Below are 12,332 nucleotides of genomic sequence, written 5' to 3'. Positions count from 1 at the left end.
CAGTAATAATTTGATTTTATCAGCCTGAGCCGATGTGTTCAGTCCAATTGATTCTCCTACTAATAAGGAAAATGGCTTTCCTCAGACCTTTAGTGTGTTCAGACCTGGTGGGAGCCTGCATGGCCATCAAACAAAGACTACTACAGCACCGAATCTATTGAGCAACTATCACAAGCCCACTTCAGTGATCTTTAAATGAGGTTCCTTTTTATTACCTGTGCTCCCAGTAGGCAAAAAGTAGATTGAATCAGGATGAAGTAAACTGCTCTGTTTAGTTGGTGCAAAAAACTAGAGTGGCTGAGGTGGATAAATTACATTTTTTTTTAAATTAGTGCACAGCAGCTCTTTTTTAGGTAACAAAAGGAAGGATCAAAGGTTATTGCCCAAGAGATTGATAGTTTTTCCCAGTGCAGCAAGAAGGACTTGTGAAAATAAAAGTTCCACTTTTCTATGATAACTCTAGATGGAGGAAACTAACCTTGTGTCCCACTTCTTCTGTAGAGCTCCAGCATTTTGCTTCAGCAGACTTTTCAGAAAATGGCCCAGGAAGTTTTCTCACCCAGAAAATTGTTCAGCGAATCGAAATTGAAGACCTTTCCAAAGCTTAACCTGTCCCAGAGCTTCAAAATTTCATTAGGAATTAATAATTAGGAATGAAGAGCTGAGCCTACATGTCAGTCACAGAGGCACACTGATGCCAGGCATGGTGTCTGGCTGCCCACAGCTTCCCCAGCCAGTCCAGTCCCCTCTTCTTCCTCAAGACAGCTGGGCCATGCGAGACCTGTTTAGTTAGAATCAGCCTGGCAGGCCCTGCATTATAAAATAATCATAAGAAAGGAGATAAAGCAAATGAAAAAAATACACATCTGTCATTGTGGATGGACTTCTGAGGACAGGATTTTTCCACAGCTTTGCAGATAAGCACAGCCATGCATGCTCTCTCAGGCTGAAAGCAGACATATGAATGTTCCTGCCTTATGGATCTCCTCTTATCTGCTAACAGTTGATTTGTATAATGCTGTTTGGTATCTTTCACTGATCTCTATTCTCTTAGCAGCAAACAGGGGAAGGATGTGACATTTAAAGTTGTTTCTATTTTCAGGTGTTGGGAAGTGGGGAATCTATATGAAAAAGGCATGGGAGCAAGCACACTGGGATTAGGCTGCGAGATATTCAACCTGAATACTGACATCTCCCTTGAAGTCAGAGACAGTCTACAGAACTGGTTTCCTCCTCACTTGTCAGTGTACACAGACTAATGTCAACAGGAGTCTGAATCTTGGGGTTTCAGCTGCCTCACTCCATTTTTAAATTGATGTATGTATTTTCTGATGCTTTTAAATTAAAAACAAAAAATCTATGTCAGGTTCTCTGTAGCAGTATGGTAGCTTTCATTGATAAAGCTGGCCAAAAACCATCCTGTTAAGGAAGCTTTATAATTTTCCAGTTTATGGCAAAAAATAATTTTGGAGGGAAACTTCTGGGCAGTGAGAGGCGACCAAGCCTCAAAGTTAATGCCTCCATGTGAGAAATGAAACTCAAGACTAATATTTAGGAGAATTAAATAAATATACATAAAAATATAACATAATTTCCCCATGATTCTCTCGAAGTATATGCAGTTTGGAGACAATTTGGAAATCATCCATTTCATAACCAACTAATATGGAGCTACACAAAAATCAAAGAAACCCTCAAAACCCAACAAAAATGCAGCAGAAAAAAATACTGATTTAACCTAAAACAAAACTTTGGGACAAACATTTTCAGTCCCAATAATTGCCATTTAGTGCATTTGAAAGTCAAATCTCTCAAGTGCCACTAACTTTAAGTTCTGTCCTGAACTTTTATATAAACACAAAGAATTGGTAATGTTTAAATTTTGGTATTACAAGAAAATGAAAAACAAAATAGGAGAGATGATTATACTATAAAGTTTCAAGCCCCCATTATTTATTTTCTGTCATCCTTACTCTGCCTCAAACATTTATATTCTCAGAAGTAAAGATAAATGTCCTTTGGTATATGCATTCCCATATTTTTCCAAAAAAAGAGTTTGACCATAAAAATCAATATGTATCTGTTGATACTGGATAATGATTTACTATATTTTTTCAGTACGAAATTCCCTATTTAGTTTTTGAAAGCCCTGTTTTCAAAATAAAATATGAAATTAATTATTATTCATTTAACAAGGTTTGTTACTGTAATTCAGACTGAGTCTGGCTACACCTCATCACAAGTGTTCCATGTACAAAAATTTAATTTCTCTGTAAGGACGTATACTACACACCTCCTCTATAAATGTATCTAATTTAATGAGTTTTTACTACCTGATAAACAGTAAGCTAAAATATATTTCTTTCCAAAGCAAATGAATAGCAGTTTCACATAATTTAATGGCATGTAATAAAGCACTGATCTCTTTTACACACAGAGTAAGTGCATCACAGAAGATACCTGTTATCTTCATAATTTTACTAAAAAATCAAAAGTCATTATTAATTTTTTTCTACATTAATTATTATAGCCATTAATCACAATGATCTTGCTTAGCATTCAGATTACTAGAAAGTATATCATAGCTTGGAAATTCAGTATTTAATTCCAGGAGGATTAAGTCAATTAAGGAGACTCAAAACCATTATTTTCATAGCAATATAATGTCCAATTTTCACCTTGATTAATAGTTTATAGCTTGAACCTTTTACTAGGTTTCCACTTTGTTTGATTTGTGGAAAAATGCAGGTTTTGCAAATTTGGTTTTTTTACTTATGAATATTTCAGCCCAATGGGAAAAAAACAGTGCCTCTTAAAAACTGAGCACATAAAATTACAATGAGGCAAAACTTGCATGTGTTTTGTCTGGGTAGACCAGACAGAATGCTCATTACATAATAGATTTATTTCAAGTACATCTAGGACACATAGATAGAAATAACTCAGAAGTCAGGTCCCAGCCTGTTGTAGGACAGATAATACCATATCCACTGCATTTTCACATTCAGGCAGAGGCCACATCTTGTTAATTTTAACTTAAATTCTCTGTAAATACTTCCTGACAAATGAAATTGTAAATCTTGTAATTTACTATCATAACAAGAAATGCTTTGCTCCAAAAATATAATGGCAAAGAAATGTCCTTCAACAACAGGTGAAAGGTTGCATATAAAAAGACAACTCAAATGGCACCCCAGGCACAATAAATATTTATGATATCTTCTTATTTCAATTCCAGTTTTAGTACAGTTCTTACCTTCCTTCATTGCACACAAACATTGCTGATGACAGATTCTGCACCTGGGGTGGGGCATCCCTGGATGTATGGACAGATTGGGGAATGAGAAGCTGAAACAGTGCTGTGGAAAGGGACCTGGGGGTCTCCTGGTCAATGGCAAGTTGAACATGAGCCAGCAGTGCCCTGGCAGCCAGGAGAGCCAACCTGGGGTATCCTGGGGTGCATCAGGCACAGCATCACCAGCTGGGCAAGGATTGTCCTGCTCTGCTCTGCACTGGGGCAGCCTCACCTCAAGTGCTGGGGGCAGGTCTGGATGCCACAGTACAAGACTAAAAGCTATTAGAAGCACCCAAAGGAGGGCTGCAAGTATGATGAATGTTCTTGAGAAAAAGCCATACAAGGAGTGGCTGAGATCACTTCATCTGCTCAGCCTGGAGAAGAAGAGACTGAGGTACTTTGTAGCAGTCTGAAACATTCTCAAGAGAGGAAGAAGAGGGGCAGGTACCAATTTTTTCTCTGTGGTGACCAGTGATAGGACTCAAGGAAACAGCATGAAGCTGAGTTGGGAGGTTTAGTTTGTATACCAGGAAAAGGTTCTTCACCCTGAGGGTGGTTGGGCACTGGAGCAGGCTCCCCAGGGCAGTGGTCACAGCACCAAGCCTGACAGAGTTCAAGAAGCGTTTGACCGTTGCTCTCAGAGACATGGTGTGACTCTTGGGCTGTCCTGGGCAGTACCAGGAGTAGAATTTTGATGATCCTTGTTAGTTCCAACTCAGAATATTCTATGATTCTACAAGTCTATGAATGGCCTTAATAAAGGTTTTGCACAAAATTCAAATCCTCTGAAATTATTTATTCCTCACTAATACAAGCCTAGTTGTTCCATTTTGTCATGTGGTAATGACACCATCACAAAATCATCCATAATGAATTTGTGCCCCCATGTAGTCCTGTTTAAATCAATGTGCTCTTTCTTACCTGCATAACTAAGCATGCAAATTTGCAGTACTGTTGCCTGGTAGAACAAAATCCCGCTTGACAAAAGTGTTAAAAGTCAACATCTTATTTGCTGTTCTAAAATTTGGGATCAAATAACTTGTATCAGAATAAGTGATTTCAAAATTGTTTTGGAAGTGAAAAGCGAAGCTGAGAAACAGCAGACACAAGGTGGCATTTGAACTGCAGAGAAATCTGTACCAAATCCTCATTTGTTTCAATGGAACAGCAGTTCCTCCACACATTATAGTAAATCAGAAAGACTTACTGTGAATTTCAGGCACCCTACAGCTTTGCTGAACAGTCTGAAGTATTTCATAAAATCCTCCAAAGCCTCTGAGAAAAGGTACTGGGAAATGACTATAAAGGTCAAAAGTGAAAAGAGAAATGAGAGAAGGGAGAAAAAAAAGAGACACTCATCCAGAAGAGCGGACGTCAGGGTTGAAAACAGGTGAGGTGCACTGACAACTGTAGAAAGAGAGAGGTCTTGCTTAGTCAGAGCTCTTTTTTCCTGCGAATGAGCAGAAAAGAGAGAATGACTGAGCAGCTCTTTTCCACTTTTATTTAGGTTGCTGCTGAGATATGAGTATGTTTTGACTTTCAAGAATTTTGACATAAGTGAAATTAGTATGATGTAAAAGAGAACTTTCTTTATCTGAAAGAAAGTCACATGTATCCCACTTCTTATGTTGTAAACTTCTAAAGATTAAAATATGTAAATGGTCAGAAGCTTTATCCCTTGTAAATCAGATCTAGAATGGACAAAGGCACCACCAAATACATTGAACAATGCCAGATTGCACTGCTGAGAAGTTGCACTGGATGACCTACTTGGCCTTTGCTGCCTTTAAATTATGTAATGCTCCTTAATGCTTTGTTAAGGTTTTGAGACAAAGCCAAAGGTTCCTAAAAACATTTGCCAATCCTTTTAAGAGAGCAAAATAAATAAACCCTCAAAGATCCTCCCAGAAAATCTCTGTGGCTGGTGGAGGAGAAAGTGCTCCTTCAGGGAGGGCTTTCTTTTCTGCCTTTATATTGAACATTTCCTCTGTAATGCATCTAGGGCAATGTTTTATAAATGCCTCTTAGCTGTATTTTTAAATCCCTGCCAGAATGAGGTGCACAACTGCTGCTGGAGGGACATGAGTGGAACTGAGCTGAAGGGTACCAGCAGATGCCTGCAACAGTGGTGGCTTGGTGAGGCAGCAGCTACCCCCACAGGGTGCAGACAATGCAGAAGAGGGGCTCTGGAACCTCAGTGCCAAAAGCTGTGCCTATGGCCAGGAAGTGTCAGGGAGTGAGAGCCGGGGCCAGGAAGGGTTTGGAAAATATTTGGGCAGAGGACAAGGAAGGCTTTGAGATGGGAAGAGTTCAGTAATGGATGGAAAAAGGATGGGCTAGAAGGGCTTAGAGCAACTCTGAGGCTGAAAAGATAAGGGACACGAGTCCTGAGGCAACTGAGGGAAAGCTGGGAGGCCACTACTCTTTTCAACCTCTCAAAAAGATCATGCCAGCAAGAGCACTTCATGCTCATGCTTCATGTCAATGCACGAAATTCCCTGGGCATTTTTGGAGTAACTCAGACATAGCCAAACTGCATAAGGTTTTCTCATCAAGACATACCACAGGTCCTCACAGTATGTCTAGCAAGACACACTCTATACTGGCTATGACATGAAATACCATCTTAGTCCAAAATGTACCATCAACAGACCCTATAATGCACTCACTGCACTAGCTAGTATGTGTCACAAAATATCACAAATGAGCTTGGAAGATAGTGGGAAAGTAAAGGTCCTAGAGAGCATCATAGAAGAAAAGAACAAGGCATATTTTGTGGAGGACCCCATTGCTGCACAAGCTATGGGACATATCCAACCTGCTTGTATGTCAAGAGCAATAGATGAATCCAAAGATTCTAGGACCTACCCCAGAAAGAGGTTGCCCTGAAAGTGCAATTTGTCTTTGCTTTACTGATGGTCTCATGCATTTTTCACTCTTAATAATTGACTGACCTGTGCTACACCTCATGCAGATCTGTCCTTTAAACTGAAAGAGGGTAGATTTAGATTAGATATTAAGGAAGAAATGCTATACTGCAAGGCTGGTGAGATACTAGAACAGGTTGTCTAGAGCAGCTGGATGCCCAGCCCAAGAAGTGTTGAAGACCAGGTTCAGTGGGGGTCTGAGGAGTCTGGTCTAGTGGAAGGTGTCCTTGCCCATGGCAGAGGGTTGTAACTAGATGATGTTTAAGGTACCTTCCAACCCAAACCATTCTGCAATTATGATACGAGACTGTCACCTGAGACTACAGATTCATTTGTGGTGAGAAGGGACCAAAAATATATGGATTTGCTGAATGGACCACAGGTATTCCTTAAAGAGAGCCATCTAACGGGATGTTGTAGGTGCAGGACATCCCTTTTCTCTTTCCCAGGTGTGACCTAAGCTGGGAATTGCTGGGCACTTGGCACGCTCCATATCAGCGTGATTCACAGGCTGCCTAAGGACATTCTGATGGGCCTGAAAGGGCAGCTCCTTTCTCCAGCCTCCTTCAGCCACACTGTGGTCAGGATGTCCTCGAGAGCACTCCTGGAGTCAGAGGCACTCCAAGGATTCCCTTTGAAAGCCAAAGAAACCTTTGGGGGTACTATAGCTGGGCAACACAGACAAAGCCAGACGCTCCTCTGTTGCTGATATATCCAAACACCCACTCAACACAGACCCACTATATCTACAGTATCTGTGCCATGCAGAATTCCTCTAAAACTCCTGAGGCTTGCACTGCTTTCATTTTGAGAAATACCACATAAATAATAGATGCTTCATCTTGAAAAAGAGGGAATATATTTCAAGTGAGCCTTAATATATATTAATATACATCACTGATAGCTTCAAAAATGAACATTTAGAAAATTAACTTCTGTTTTTATTTACTTTTGTACTGTTTTCTCCAGAGAAAGATAAATGTTGAAAGTAGGTTCAGGAGTAAGTACAGTTATTTGATGGAAAGAGAGGTGATATTTTATATCTAAACACATATAAATAAATACTTTCTATGGAATCACTGGTGTAATAAAATTCATTTAATTACCCTTATAACTGTTTGCATATAAGCTGGAGGAAAGACAAAATGTATATATTCCTGCATGTTTCTGCAATCTGCATCTGTATCCCAAAAGATCCCCTCACAATCCCTATGTTGTAGTCTGTGGCTTCATTAAAACAGTGTACAACACTCTTCCATAATGTGTGTGTGTGTGTGCTGTTGTGAGGAATAGAATCCTTTTCTCTGTTAAACAGACTGCTATATAAAGCAGGAGAACTGAAATTAGAGGAGACTTATTTTCTTTGCTCCTTTGAAACCCCAACACCACATTCCTCTTGATCATTATGCTAAACCTGAAAAGGAAGACTTCTATTAATAAAAATTAAAACTGGAGAAAATATATTACACCATCTCTATGCCTGTTAAATTAATAATAGGCAAGTGATGAACAAAAAATTGTGATTCATTATGCATTCTATGACAAAAAGAATAATTTATAAATTCAATGTAATGTTATTTCTTCTGTAATAGCAAAATGAATCATCAGCTTTTAATTTTCTGCTATAGCTATCTAAACCCTTTTAATAAGGGGTTTATCTATCTCTTGAGGTGTCTAGCAAAATCTGATGGAAGTTCTCAAATTTTAGTTATGACACTACTTATCAGCTAAGAAACTGCAACAGGTTAATTGCTTTCAAATTCCATTATCTCTTAATTAACTACAGTTATATATTACTCCCTAAATTTTCATCTTAGATTTTACCATATGTCTAGCTATATTTGATCTACTGGACTTCACAGAGTATGCCTCACAGGCAAGTAACACACAGGATTTTTTTGGTGGAAATAAATGAATTAATTGTCATAAACTCCAACACCCAGGTATATTTAAAAATTTGACACTGTGATAAAGCTTGTTAAAAAGCAAACCAGTAATAAATAAATATTGCACTGTAACCTATTATATATTTTGGAATGCCTGCTGCTTGTTTCTTAATGCTGCAGCTTGAATGTTTTTAGTTCCTGTAGAGGTCATTGGAATTTTAAAGACTAGTTAATATGGCACAGTTCTAGCTCAGTCTCCAATACAGAAGGACTTACAGCATCCTCCTGGCAAAGTTTGGCATGCCAGTCATAACCTGACTGTGTATCTAGCAGGCCCACTATTTTGAATGGGATATTAAACAGGATTTGATATATCTATATTTTGTGTGTGTCACACAGAAAAGACAAAACCAAGCTGGCCAAAGACAAATCATATGGCGTGTCCTGTAAGAAAAAATACCCAATATTGCAGAGATTTTGCCCACTGTTATGACCTGTATCCCCTGCGACAGTCGACACTGAGACTATATGACTACAACCTGAGAGATCAAGAAAACAATCATGATGGATGGATAACAGGTCTGGGATTTGTACCCTGAAATTCCTAGGATTTTATCTGATTTTAGCCTTGGATCTTTAAACTAAATCTCTTAGAAAATGATGCTTCCACATACTCTAATGAGAAAGTGTGAAGTGCCTTCCCACAAAAGCCCACCTGTAGCTGTAGAGAAAACTTTATCTCTCCACCTGACACACATAGAATAGGAATCCAGATGCTTAAAAATGCTTTTGAATTCTCAAAACATTTCATTTGTTAAATGTTTTCAACTTGTGATGGAAGCCAGAATTTTTATTCTGGGAAGCTTAATAATTAAGGCACCCTTTAGAATCAGAGAAGATACCAACATAATGTATTAACATTTTTTCATTTCTAATGTATTATGTACTTGTATTATACATTTAATTACTGAATTATGACTGAGATCCTAGTTTTGTAGCAGACCAGCAGGGGAAGATACTCCTGCTCTGGTAGAACTATTAGTATCTTTGACAGTGAGGAATGAATAAACTCCCCAGGGCAGGCTGTGCTCTCTTGTTCTGTATTTGCATTCTGCATTGCATACTCGAAGCTCAGCTGAGGACCAAAGGTTCTTCAGTGCATCTCTGGCACAAGCAATGCAGATAATCCCATTATCTTCCACCTCGCAGTCTTTTTCATGTTTCTGTCATCATGGAGAAGTATTTAACATAAGGTGGAATTTATCTTGCCTAATTTTAGCTCTCTAAATGTCAGGAATCAAGTATAAGCTGATTGCTCAAGGCAACCTGTAGTCAGAGGAGAAAGACAGGCTTCTCCACGCAGCAATTCTTCCCACCCAGCTGTAGGAATCCAAGTGAACTGCCATGCTCTGACAATTTCCATCTCTCTTTCCCTGTTTTGAAATAGGAGACCAAAGGCCTAAGATTAAAGTGACTGCTCAAAAAATTATGTATTCCCCTAAAACTCTAGTCTTAAACCTTCTAAAATGGTAAAGGAACTGTATTCTTTATTTTTATCTTCCATATCTACCAGTTTTAGAAATATATTAAGATTATTAAAATATTTTTCTTTTTCACTTTGCATGGCTGTTGTGTTTGATAATGTAATTCCAGCACTATTCTCCACTGCTGGAATAGCTGAATAAGAGTTTTTTCTTTAAATAAGAATCCAAGATGTATTAGGATATTTATTAATGCAAGGCCACATTATCCTAAGTAGCATAATGTTTGACTTGGAACATTATACCTGGGAATGCTATCAAAATTAATTCTACTCTGGTGTCAATGACTACTGATGGGAGCTTTTTCAGTCATAATGAAGGAAGAGCAGTAAAATGTTAAAAAACAACATTGATCTTCAAGAGCTAAACAAACACTTTCTAAAAGACTTAGGGATGCCATTGCTAGCTTTCCTCAAAACTCTGGTAGTTACAGAAGACATAATGATCTGCTTTATCCAAAAGTAAATCCCTTTGTTTTGAAGGCACTAATGCACCACAGTAACTCTATGATGATAAGGTCTGTAATAGCAGTGTAATAATAAAGGCTCAAAGAAGTAAATAAATGCTTTCACATTGGAGTGGGAAACATCATTTTTCTTCTGATTTATGATCTCTAGTGAAAGGCCCGGTCCCATGGAGCTGAGTAAATAGTCCCCAGGGGTTGTTTTACCTCTCACTGTATTATTGATGTAATCAGATTTGACCTTGATATTTGACACTTTAAGAAAATTACAGAAAGGTCTTGCCCAGACACTAATTTCAGTTTGACACCTCACTGGCACTTTGTAGACCTTAAAATTTGCATTAGGTGCTTCTGTTTCAATTACAATAAAAATTGAAATTCCTTGATCTAAACTGCTTGATAAAGGTGTATAGTGAATGAACACACATACAGTAAAAAAGAAAATATTGCACATAAAAAGAGGACACATAGTGATTTATTTTGTTTTAGGTCAAGAAAAACAGCACATATTGAATATATATTAAGTCATGGCATATATTCACAGAATAATATTTGGAACCTGAACAGCATTTGAAGGCTTTAAATTACATCATTTTTTTTAAACTTTCATATTTTCAGCAGTAACTGGGGATATGAGTTGCTTCTGTCCTCCACTTTTTTACTTACAGCAGCACATTTTTAAAGTGAGCATTATTTACTCTTATAATAGTTGCTCGTATGTTTTAAAAATTTTATTAATAAAACTAGATGTGTAAAACTCTTGCCAAATTTGCAGGCCAATGGGTAAAGCACAATTCTGAAAAGAAACTTATTCTATTTAATTATTGTGGAAGTTGAGTCTGGCTCTTGTTTAAGCAATTTTTAAGCATAAGTAAGAATTATTTATAATACCAGAATCTACCTTTTCTCCTTTGCTTCCATTTTTCTTGCCAGAATATATCTGTGTTTTTGGAAGAACAAGAATAAGAACAGGTTCTATCTCTTAGAGAATACTGTAAAATTTATGCTATTTCCACTTGAAGTGAAAGGAGTGCTCAGCAAAGCCAGTTTGGATCGTCTCCAGTATAAGGAAAAGTTTCCATCAATTCTCATGTTTGTTTCTTGCCCAATGTAAACGAGGCATTACAAGACTCTGTTCAAGAGCATTTGGGAAGTGCTTTGAGACCTCCAGTGGAAGCCATTCTGACCATGCCGACTACTCTTAAGATAGACTGAAAAGCCAGTTATATCAGACTAAAATACTCTGTGTTTCTATATTGATTCTCTCACCCTTGGCTAAGGAATTAAGTATTTAAGACAAAATGCGTGCTTCTCTGCTTGGTTTCTCACCTGTCTGCTTACCAGACAGCCTGAATGGTGTGTCAGGATGCCATTCTTTCAGCTACAGAATTTACACCTGCCTGTGGAGTCATGTTGCTGGCTCTTCAGGGATTTAGGAAGATGGGATGTCTAGCTAAAGAAAAAGCTGAAAATGAGATGGTTTTCTGTTTGTTGTTACTTTTCTTCTTTAAAGGATTTTTTAAAATTATGATTCCTCTTTCACAAAAAACAATAAATCCAAACTTTTAACTATTTCCATTCAAGGATATTATTACTTAAAGTGAAATTTCTTATCATATTTCTGATGGACTATAGGTAATACCTTATCTTTTATCTTTCTCAGATCCTGATTGTGTGGGAAGCCAGTAGAACAGTCAATCTTTTAACACAGAATCTTAGGCAAGACTTTTGAGCATCTTGTTCTGTACTTTTTCTGCTGAAATAGATACCTAGTGAAATACAGGAATTTGAAATCCATTTCAGATATTGACCTCAGTGGTGACCTTCAAAATATTCATTTTTGTCAGGTTTACATGACAAGATTAGTCTCACTTATATTCTTCTAGACATTATTTTTGTATAAGTGTCTGAAGGCTGACACAAATTGATTGAATTCCCACCAACTACTATTTTTCAAACCATTCTTCCAGTGGAAATCACACTTTTCAAGACAAGTCCATACCTAACTCTCTTTAAGTTCCCATACATGCAACATAGACCTATGATTTGGATATCCTTGTTTTTCCTGCATCCTCCAAAATCTGAAACCGCCACAGATCTTTGAAAAACAGCAATAACTCAGCATGAGAGCTAAAAGAATGAGTTTTCCAATTTGGGTTCAGTTGTTCCTATATTTTACCTTAAATGCTGTTTAAGTCACTGTGGCAGTAACTAACTAAA

The sequence above is a fragment of the Aphelocoma coerulescens genome, chromosome 1A, assembly GCF_041296385.1.
Source record: "Aphelocoma coerulescens isolate FSJ_1873_10779 chromosome 1A, UR_Acoe_1.0, whole genome shotgun sequence".
Taxonomy (NCBI): domain Eukaryota; kingdom Metazoa; phylum Chordata; class Aves; order Passeriformes; family Corvidae; genus Aphelocoma; species Aphelocoma coerulescens.
Note: the sequence above shows the minus strand (reverse complement) of the source record.